Genomic DNA, 11737 nt, shown 5'->3' on the forward strand with positions numbered 1-11737 from the left:
CTAGGGGTTACTGATCCAAGGGTCTTGTAAATAGCATGGCAAACAAATAGGTTTTGTTCTTGAGATGAAGATTCAGGAGCTCCTGCATTCCATTTCCATGGAAAGATTAATTTAGTGGAAAAAACATTATCCACTCCCCTAGCTGCTCCATGCTCCTTGGTCCCCTAAAGGCTGGGGATGGGTGGGGTGCAAGCATGGACTTCCTTTTTGCTGCTGGTTTGTAGCCTTCCTTGTAGCCCTGAAGAGCCTGCTGCCAACCAAGAAATGACTACAGAGCACAATAGCCTGGCAGCATTTCAGACCATCTTGTGTTACAGCTGTTGGAGTATACATATCCAACTTCAAAATGCTCACAGAGTGGGGTTTAGATTTAACCTAGATTCTCAGATAATGGGAAGAGATCTTCTTTGCCCAGGTGAGTCAGAAAGATGCAAACCCTCCTTTCCAGTGCAAACTCACCTGTTGGGCTCTTGAGAGGGTGACAGAGTACAGCCAAGGCTCAGGTAGACAGTGTGTTTGTTTTTGGAGACACTTCAGACTGTGACGCTTAAAGTTTTGTCACAGTAGTTTTCATAGCTCCTATCTCACACTAGCCGAGTCCCCATGCTCTTTCCTGTATGGGCAAGTAAAGCAGAGAGACACGATTTCACCTGTTTTCCAGTTGAGAACTGAGACCCTCACCTCAGTTCCAGGTGTCCAGGCACTCAGGTCAAGTCCTAGCAGAATACTTTGCCTAAGGCAACAGGAAAAGTCTTTGGCAGGGCAGGGACACCATCAACCTTTGTAGCTTTGACCAGATGAGGCCACATGATTTAAACCAGTGTCCAGAGTCTCAGACTGGCTCCAGACTGCTTTCCTTCCTGGAGCCTTACTAACAAATGGTGAATTATTGTTAAGAACCACTAAACAACATATGCAAGTTGGGTCCATGGGGTCGCTTTTGCAGGGCCTTTTGGTGTCTTAAACCAGTGACAACGTCCTCTCATGGGACAGCTCTCACACATGCCGCTTCCTTCATCAAGGTGCCTGGGATACCCAGTGCCTGGTAAGCGTTAGGTTTGAAGGGAGAGAGTTTGCTTCAGCAGATCTCTAATTAAACACTACAGCAGCCTCACAATTGTTTTGCCTGTGCTGATTGACTCTGACAGGAGCTTTCTGTCTGTGTATGACAGCCATTTACCCCAGCGGTGGGTGGCACATACAGATAGACCTGTAAATAAATGTCTGTATAATGGGGGGGGGGGGGGGGGGGAAGCCGCCAAACCCCCAGTGCTGCTTCTGCTAAATCTATGCGCTTGCTCCCTGTTTTTTGGAGAGGTTCATATTTGCCCGGATTTATTTCATCTTTATTCTTCCTCTGCAGGAAGAAGGTTGCCTGGAGCTACCCAGCACCGGCTGCCGGCCCCGCAGCCCGCGAGAGGGCGGCAACGGCTCGGCAAACCTGCGGGCAGCTCCCCACCCGGGACGGGGCTAGAAAGGGGACCGGGACTCGGGATGGGCTGCCCGCCGCAACTCCGCGCATTCCCGCCTCCCGCCTGCATCTCCGCGCATTCCCCTCTGGCACCGAGCGCCGGCTGTTTACAGAGTCCTTCGCATGCAGCATATGCTCAAATGATAAAGAGGGCACTGCATCCCCTTAAACCCCATTTAACTCCAAATATAAACCCAGAGGGACAGAAAATAATTATAGAATCACAGAATGGTTTGGGTTGAAAGGAACCTTAGAGATCACCTAGTTCCAGCCCACCTGCCACGGGCAAGGACACCTTCATCCAACCTGGCCTTGAACACTTCCAGGAATGGGACAGCAAAAACTTCTCTGTGCAACCTGTTGAAGTGCCTCACCACCCTCATAGTGAAGAATTTATTCCTCATATCTGATCTAAATCTATCCTTTTTCAGTTTAAAACTAATAATTGCAGGGCTGAATTGTCGACTCTCCTGCCAACACACACTGGGAACTCCGAAGTCTGTCAGGTCACCCGCGTTTGCAGAGAATGTCCGCATGGTTGGAAGGGCAGAGCACCGGAGCACAGATTTCAGGGCGATACGGTGGAAAGCATCCGTGCTCCCATGGCAACCAGCTCTCAGCCGACTGAGACTAGCGGGAAGATGCTCCACTCCCGCCGCCTCTGTGCCGAGAGCCCCGAGCACCCTCTGGTTCGCACACCCTCTGGGTTCTTCGGGTTACAGCAGGGTTTGCTTAGAGCTGGTCGCCCCCAGCAGGCATATTATACTAGTTTCATCCACCGGTACCGGTGAGCTAATTGCAAATTCAAACGTGCAAAATTTGCCATAAAATGTAAGCAAGTCAAATGATGTTTTCTCTGTACCTTTTTCGTTTAGCAAATCCTGCTGCTGGGATTCATTTTTTTCACCTCTTTCCTGTCGTAAGGAAATAGAAATGGAACTATCCCCATTTTGTTATTCCTTCTTTACAGGGAACCATTTGCTTCTCAACAGACATCTACCCCTTAATGGTTCTGGCTTTGCAACAAAAGAAATCCAGTTTCAGCTAATTCCATCTAAAAACCCACTAAATGAAAGGAAAGTCACTTTTCTTCCTCCTGATTTATAAGTGCAAACTAAGGACAAACCCCCTCAGATCTTTTTCATTGCTTCTAATTGCTCTGTGTACTAGGAAAATAACTTGATCTGACTGGCTCAAGGCTGGCACTCCACTGCTTCAGGGTTTGCTCCTTTAAGTGACAGTAGAATCCCTCCCTCTTCCTCACAAAGGGGTTGTCTGAATCTATCTGCTGTGGGCCTGACACAGGGACCTATTTATTTTTCCTTTCTCCCTGAGGCTGAGCCAACCCTCCTATTTCTATAAGCTTATAACATTTCCAGAACACCCCTTGGAAGTGCAGCCCTTCTGCATTAAGGCAGAGGCATATAGTTTTATTCTAGTTGCCTGATTTTCTATATTTCTATAATTCATATATTCTAAAGCTCTTACATGGTTTCCTTTCTTTTTCTTCTGGTCTCATACCTGCCCAAATTGGGCATGAAAAAAAAAAAAATCCTTTGAATTTAGGTAGTGAACTGTATAATCCTTCTGCAAAGAATGACTTGCCAATTTATAGTGCATGTTTTTGTACACACACACATCCATGCACACACCCCAAGTTTTTTTTATGTGCTCTACTTTGCATGTTTTGAGAGGCAAATGGTGTGCTGGCCTAAGAACTAAGCTTTATAGTCTTTTGTATCTATGGAAAATCAGCAATATGTTAATCAAAAATCTAGGTAGGCCAGAGGACTATGTGAGTCTCCTTTGAGGACAAAAGAAGGTCATATGTTCCTGTAATTGCAATTGCTCTTTTGAAATGGCACACACAACCAGGGAATGAACACTGAAACGTTCGATTTCTGATACATAGAAGAGAAAAAGGCACTGTTTTTTCCAGATGCCATAACTAATACTTTTAAATGCTATATCCCTCTCTCATCCAGTTTACAGAAGATAGTTCTAGCACAGCACCTCTATGATCTAGGGTCAATCAGGTTTTTTGACAGAGATTTATGACTTTGGCATGTTTTAATTTATAATGTTAATATCTGTTGCCTTGGAAGAAATTTGATTTTTCCATGGAAAGGCTCCAACGTTAAGGTTCCATACCATTGAAGTCTGTGATTGATTTCAAGGAACTGTGGTTTTTATGCTTTAGTTATTTAGATGTTCTTTGGAGATACAGACATGGTAGCAGCACCTGCCTGTCTCATTGCAAGCATTCATGAGGAAGCACTCACAGTGCTGTCGAGGCATCCCTGAGGAAGAGCCTGCAAGAAGTAGATAGCAAGGCCCACCAAGGCTCAGCACAAATAATGTCCTGTACAGAAGGTACAAGAATTCCTCTTCCATTACTACAATTTTCTGATGTGCAGTCATCTTTTATGCATGAAATAAATAGTTGAAAGCTGAAAAGAAGGTAAAAAGCTTGACCAATTCTTGAGCAGATCAGATCTGTGGTGTAGAAGACTGGCCATCTTCAGTCTTGACAGTATGAGGCTAAGAAAAGTAAGCAATTGACCAGGTAATAAAAACATGGAGGCAACACGATTTTTCTCACAGGCTTACAATAGCTCACCTCAGTTGTGCCATGCAGCATGGAGTAAGAAAGGGAATGTGACACAGCTGGCTGGTTGAAATAAGTATAAAAACAGCCTCCTGCAAAAATTCTAACAGAGATGGCAAACTAAAGAGTTTGGGACCAGTGATGTAACTTGCATAAATCCTGTGTGTTCACACCCCAGGCTTTTAGGCTCACTGCAATATTCAGGCAAAGCCCCATTGCAGAATGCATGGAGAAAGAAAGGCTCCTAAGAAACAACTACTGAAAAACAATGGTTGTTTTGGGCACTGTCTAGACACTACTACTGCCTATCAGAGATCTACAAAATTGGGAAGCCCTTTCCCAGGCTAGCAAAGCACATAAGCACACAGTTAATAACACACAACGTAATAGTCCCAGGGACTCCAATCAAATTAAGCTACATGCTTACAAGCTCTGCTGAACTGGAACCAGATTGCATTAGCTTGCTTTAACCTCTCCACAGATCACAAACACTAAGCTGAAAACACCTGCCTTAGACAGCTGAAGCTAATAGGGAGGCACAGGAGGAAGTGATGCCCTCAGAGGTGCCTGCTTGCATGCTTCAGGCTGCTATCGAGCCTGGTGTGTGGCTCTGGGTTTTCGGCAGATTGAAGGTTTAATTATGGTGCTATACTATGATTTGGGGAATTGAAGTCAAAATAACCAGAGATCTTGGCCAGTCTCTGTTGCCTTTGATAAGGATGCTCCTGCACATGGAAAGAGATCTTCTGCTGTAGAAAGAAAAGGGCATAAAAGGATCTGTCAGCAATACCCAGCCATCTCACAAGATATGAGCTGAAGCAAATGTAGGCTTTCTTACAGCCTGCAGTCAATGGAGCAGCACCTGCTTCTCATGTGGGTGAATTCAGTCCTGTTTTGTTACTTGGGGTTTACTCGCACTAGCAAGGAGCATTATTGAGACTGCTCAAGGTACCCTCCCAGGCTAAAATACCCCGTCATTGACACTTTGGTTCCCTACATGGACAATGTGTTGGCTTTATAAGGATCTTACTGTTTAATATAGTTCTTTTTAATTGCAATAGTTATCTGAAACATAACTAGGTGGTGTTGCTGGAACTCTGGTCCCTTAACGCAATGGCAGAGCTCACATGACACATTCTGGGTTTGTCCTGTATGGACGTCCATCTGTCCTCAGTTCAGCAGTAGCAGTCATTTTTCTCTTTCTTAGTAACTGGTGAAAAGTGGCATGAACTCCTTGAACAGTATTCTTTCGTGTGAGTAGAATTTAACATACTCAGTACTGGAAACCTGTCAGGGGTTTTTGATGGCATCCATTTCAGAATTTTTATAGCTGTACCTAGGGACTTCACTTTCTGGCAAATTGCTGGTATCTGTGAACCATGTTAAAATAGTCAGGTTGAGTTTTTCATACTTAAAGCCTTTAGCTGAGTAAGGACCTGATTACTCTTCAGATAATCTTCATCAGACCACATCTCAATAGGTGTGTCTATATACTAAAGAGTGATATCTATATCCTTTTTTTCAAGAGAGACTCTTAATCATGTAGTGCCTTCACTAGGAGACTGAACATTTCCTTTGGGAAACTTTGGGATGTAAATGAATGTCTCATGGGTACTTGTTTCAAACCAAAGCTCTCTGTGTAATGAATAAATACCTCTGAACATTGACTTTTCCATGTTGAAACACAGTCAGTCTCAATACAACCTGCTAGCATTTCTGTAGTGTTACTCACTATTCTGTATTTATCATCTTGTAAGAGGGTTCCTTGTGTGTGACCAATGGACACTCACAGCTGATAAAATCCATCTCCATGACCTACAGAGGGACTTTTCAAGAGTGGCCAGAGCCAGCCAACTGCTAACACTTAGCTTTACTTCCACAGTGTCTGAGCACTGGGGAGGCTGGGGCTGCTGGAGCTGTGCAGAGCCCAGGGAAACTGGCTGTCAGGCAGACAGCACCTGGGGGGAGCCCAGGGCTCATGCCCTGCTCACTGCTTCATAGGAAGGACCTGCTGCAAGGTCTGGTCTGTGGCACTGTGTCACCATGACAAGTCTCCTTTTTTTATGCATGGCAGGAACCCTTGAAATGTAATTTAGTGCAAAACAGAGATTTGTGGTTTTAATAATTGTCATAAATACCGGCAGCAGTAAACGAGTGCTTGTTCAGCTTATGCATAACACTCCAATAGATACAGCACTAAAAACTAGTGCTATAAGAACAGACCAGACCAGACCAGACCAGACTAGAACAATACAAACCTTCAGATAAAAAGGACTAAAATAATGATCTCTGAAGACAGAGCAATATTCTGGCTCATTTTGCACAACCCAGTGAATGGCTTCTCAGCCCATCTCCCCAGAAATTGGTGGAACAGAATCAGATGATAAAAGGGAACAGCACATGTGAAATTGTAGGAAATGTTTTATTTTTTATTTTTTACAGTTGCTGTTCAATCTACTTTAATAAAACCCCAAATATTTTATCCTTAAAATTTGCATATCACAGTGATGTGTCATCTGAAAACTACATTCTGACCAAGAAACTATAGAAACTGTGTTATTCATTGCTTCTTCTTGGGCAGGGTAGGAGGGAGGGACGAACTTGGTCAGACCTTTTGCATTTCCACTGTTTTCAGGGGATTCTTCACTAGTTTACTTCCCATATTTTAAGTGTCTAGTGTGTTACCAGTACAGTCTTCTTCAATAAAAATTTATGCATTTTTAAAGATTAGTTTTGCTTGCTACTTGTTGCTGTCGCTGCCTTCTGCTTGCAGGCTGCTCTTCGGAGCCTTCAATTTTACACAGTCCACATCATCTAAATCTATATCAGCACTGGCTCATTGGATTTCTGTTAGCATATTAAAAGAATAAAATGTAATATCTAAAGTACTTTAAACTTTTTTTTTCGTATGAACATTTCTAAGTAAAAGCCTCAGATGCCCTGACAAATCACCAATAAAATTCGCATCAACTTTCCTAGTGCAGAATCAGGCCCATAGAAAATCTTGAATGATTCGGTCTGCAGACTTCAGCCTATGAACATCTCACAAAAGACATCTTACAGATAATAAGGATGAGTGCTATTTCATCAAAATATGAAAGCTAGCAGTGAAGGAAAGCCATTATGCAGTGAAAAAACTCAGAATGTGAATCCTTTGTCCAAAATCTTTTGGCATAACTGCTCACTCTTTTTTTTGTCCTTGGGAGTGTACATCATTTATGTGATACTTCTTATGAAAGAGTAGCTCTGCTGCCGTCATTAACACATGGTTGGTGCGAGCTGTCAGTTATTTTGCTTGCATTGATGTGGAAGCCAGAGTCCCCTAAGAAAAGTCCGTGGAGCTAGTTCAGATTTGGCTTGACATCTGGAGAGCACAATTTAACAAAAAACAAAAATATGCAAATAAAGCTTAAAAAGCCTCAAATATTTCCTGGTGAATGTACACTGGCATGTATATATCTCACTCATGATGGTAGCATCCCTGTGATAAACTACACACATATTTGATAATTTGAAACACCTTTGATACTGCCAGTCTTAATCTGCTGTAGGATTATACCTTGTACTTCCACCCCCTAATAAAAAATCTTCACTTAATCTCCCATCTACTAAAATTACACCACCATTAGGCCTGATACTACTAGTACACTTCAGAGGTTAGGTTTAAAGTCCATCCAGAGTCTCCTACAATTAAAAATCTAATGCATTGTGTGGAAAAAACTGAAACCAAACCAAAACACTGATGTCAACTACAGGGGGCTCTAAAATGAAATAGTCATTATTTTTTTTCTGTCTAAGGTCATGCTCCAGAGAAAGAGGGGCTTCAGAAGTGATGCTAATGAAAGGCAATATACATTTAATTGCTTTTTACCATTACTTTTAAAATTAAATGGGATAAAAGTCTTTTAGTGTTCACATGGGACAGCCTACATGATCCACCTAGATGCAGGTGGATGCACCTACTTTTCCAGCCTGTGTAGCCATTTTGAGCCTGTGCTGGTAAAACCTTGCTTTCCTTGTCTGAATCTCATATGTTTCTTCAGTCTCCACTTTTATGCCTAAGGAACTGACAGATAATATTGACTGTTTCATGGAAAAGTATTATAATGAATCATCAGCCCTTGTTGCAGGACTTTTAAAATTTTATTTTATTTCAATAACATGAGTAGAGCCTGTTGCTTCAGACTTTGATGTTGTGGCCTGACAGGCCCTGGCCAGAAATTAGGCTGATTGACTAATTACAGCAATGTCTTACATGAGCCCTGGCTTGAAACAACTTCTTTTGTTTGCAATACTCTCAGGAACCAGTTTAGTGCTGTGCTGAGAGTGTGTGCTCTTCATTTGTCTTTTCCTTTGACCTGCATTGTATCTTACTTTTCTCTTTGTTATCATCCATTTCTTCTTCACCTGCCCAGCCTAATTCCTCTTGCTTTTATTGCCTAATTATCTCCCTTCTCTCCCCAGCAGTCTCTCCATCCTCTGTCTGTGACTCTCTGGCTCTTTCATTGTTGGTGTGCAGCACTGGATCTTTTCCATTGACCAAGGTCTTGAGTCTCCTCAAGGGTTTCATTGTCACCTGCTGCTTCTTTTCTGATTTCTTCTTCTAAGAGCTCTCTGGTCTCCATTGGCAGCACTAGTGCATCAATCAGCAATGGCCTTCCTGCTCTGCAGCCTACAAATTCTCTAACAGTGGGTTTTGTTGGACACTTGGGCCTTTGCTTCCATGCTTACTTTTCTTTCTCATATGTGTTGCTTTGCTGCTTTCTCCCCCATTGGATGTTTCTGCCTTTCCTGATGACGAGCTCACCCTCAGCCTCTTTCATTCCTCAGAACTGTAGGCAAGCAAGTCCTAAGGAAAAAGCATTCCACTGAAGGCAGTATCTCTGTGTTTTCATTTTCTGCTGAAAAGAATAAAAATTATTCCAGGTATATATCACAATTTATACAGATTGAAACCAAAGGCATTTTGTCTTTGCAGCACTGACACAGATCCTGTGGGACTTCCCCTGCCTTTCATCATGGGCTGGAGTGGCTTTGATGACCTTCTGGATGTAGACTTCTTCTCTGACACATTGTGAGAAGCAGTTTAGCACACAAGGCTTACTTCTCAAGACAAGAAACAGCTGACAGGTAGCTCCACATGCATAGTTGCATTTTAAATGTGGACTAGATCTGGTTGTAACACTTGCATAAACAGAAAACTGTTCAAACTTGCATTGCTATAATTTGTCAGAGAGGATGATTCTGTTCCCTGCAGTGAGATAATACTTGGACTTGCTTGAGTGTTTAAGGTTTTATTTTGCATGACTTGGATAACCCAGCAATGAAAAACTCTCCCTTGAATCTGCCAGAACCTGGACTTAACCTGCATGTCCTTTATCTTAAGCTGCAACCTGGACATCACCAGGCACATCTGTTTTTTTGTTGAATTCAGCATTCAGCACACTTTATCCCTGTGCTTCTGCAGGACACCCACAAACACATAGCCCTCATGTGTGTGGTGGGAATGTAAATTCATTTAGCTGCTGTTTATTAAACAACGGTGTAATTCTGTTGACAAATGTTTATGTGAATACTCTCAGGTAGTTTCTCAGACTTTCTTCATATCTGAGAGTTTTAAAGGGTGAGTTACACAGAGGAGTAGAAAATCTTGCTATAAAGATGAAAAGCAGCCCATGTTATTACACAATACAGACACAAGCAGACATGTATTCCAAAATATTCCTTTATTCTTAAACCAAGCACTCCAGTGTTTTAAGTATCTTGGTCATAGTTTTCCAATTAATGTGTGCTAGACTTGGCCTCCAAATTCAGTTCATGCTAGGGAGTCTTCGTTACAGTAAGGATTCCCTTAAAGTTACCAAAGAAGAGAATGAATTCCCTTTCTTGCTTTTCATTTGCTCAGGAGTGAAGTTACATTGGCTTTTTGGTTTCCACCTCCTGACTTTATGGATCTGTATGCAGTATCTACAGCCATGACTCTCTTCTCTCCTGGACAAAACAGTTACAAGTGCAGCATCAGCCTTCTTCAATTGAATTCTGGAAACATTTAGTTACCTGTAAAAAGAGAAGTGAAAATCTGCTTCCTTTTCAGCCCTGCAAGCTGTACTCTCACTAGCCAGCACCTGGCCCTCCTAAAATGACAGAAGTAACTTACTGATGGCCTGGAACTTACATCTTACCTGGAACTGACCAAGCTCTTCTTTAAATTTGAATAAGCACTGGGAAAAGGTACTGCGTTGCACACATTAGGCCCCAGATTATTTTATCTGGTCAGATCATGATCACTGAAAACTTCCTCATGCGGCTGCCAAGTAGGATCTTGGCTTATCCATAAGGAGCGATATTTTGAAAGCAAACATGCTTTGCTAGGCTGCTCCTGACGTATCCATCACAACTCTCCCATTATTCACAGGGTGGGACCTGAGGTAGAGAAGTGAGGCTATTTGTTAAAGTACAGCCCCTACTCACGGGACTCATTTTACTTAAACATAACTGATGCTGCGGAGTGTATGCATATATATCTTTAGGTCCTCCAGCTTCTTACTGCAGAACCGTATCCTTGCTGACAAATCCTTTTACACCTAGCAATCCGTTTATGTAACTGTAGAATCAGGGCTATTTTTGCAGTGCAGAAAGGGCTGGAAAATTACAGCAATTGCTTACTTACAGCAATTGCCTTTCTCCCCAGGTAGTTCCACTCCTTTCAACAAAGGGTCAGTCAGTGTAAAAGAAGAAGAGTTTGCCTGTTAATTACAGCTGATTTTAGTTTGTCTTCTAATCTGAAGGTGTACAGCCATGGACTCTGGTGATCAAGGCTGAAGCTGGGAGGGGTGGACTCACTGGCTGGAGACAGCTTGTTGATCCTGCCTCCTCAGTTACTTTTTTTCCACAGATTGTTCCATCTTTAGAAAGTCACCTGGCTCCGATCAGGAAATGTGAGGAATCCTCTCTCCTCACTGCTTACAGACTGGACTCCACAAATCACTGTTTCCCTAATATCTAGAGAAAAATAAGGAAATATGGATGGAAGTTTCAAATTGTAACATTAACAGCGGAAGGCAATGATGTCTATGTTTATGAACTACAAGAAGTTCTGATTTCACTACTTTGAACTCACTATCCTAAGGAAAAAATGTATGTATTTACTTATGGCCTTCAGAAAGCTAAACATTTACAAACAGTGGATGAATAATGGTAGCATGTTGTTTTGTAAGCCTTTTCCCAAGTCTTAGATCTCTTTCACATCTTTAAGTCCCCCAAAGAAATGCATTTAAAATTGTCTTCTTTTTATACACTCCTTTTTCAGGAAAGAATGAAGTTTAGCACATAGCTACTTTAAGATTAAATTTTTCTGAATTATCAACAGATAGTAAAACAAGTTATCATGCAGTTGTTCCACACATTGAACATACAGAATTACAAAGATAAAATGGTAAGAAATGCTCCCAGCACTGAGACAGTGAATGTAAACAAGAGGTCTCAGTCATTGTGCATACATTACTCTGCGAGCAAAATGTACACATACTCTTGGCATATTGAGACAAGAGCTGTATCATACCTTTACCAAGGCATCATACCTGTGCAAATTATAATATACACACACAGAGCTCTAAATAAGAATTGATCTGTAAGTGACAGGGCAGCCTCTGAACAAA

General features: G+C 42.2%; 1 long non-coding RNA gene across 1 annotated transcript; it reads right to left on the minus strand.

Moving 5' to 3' along the window:
* Positions 1-9786: 9786 nt before the first annotated feature.
* Positions 9787-10819, minus strand: LOC133215364 (uncharacterized). Its single transcript, XR_009726397.1, has 2 exons — positions 10750-10819; positions 9787-10136 (listed from the first exon to the last, which is right to left on the minus strand). It is a non-coding gene; the product is annotated as an uncharacterized LOC133215364 (long non-coding RNA).
* Between the last annotated feature and the right edge of the window lie 918 nt (positions 10820-11737).

This window comes from Neopsephotus bourkii, unplaced genomic scaffold (assembly GCF_033783945.1).
Source record: "Neopsephotus bourkii isolate Nb327-2 ecotype Australia unplaced genomic scaffold, CSIRO-AGI_Nbou_v1 NB_962, whole genome shotgun sequence".
Taxonomy (NCBI): domain Eukaryota; kingdom Metazoa; phylum Chordata; class Aves; order Psittaciformes; family Psittacidae; genus Neopsephotus; species Neopsephotus bourkii.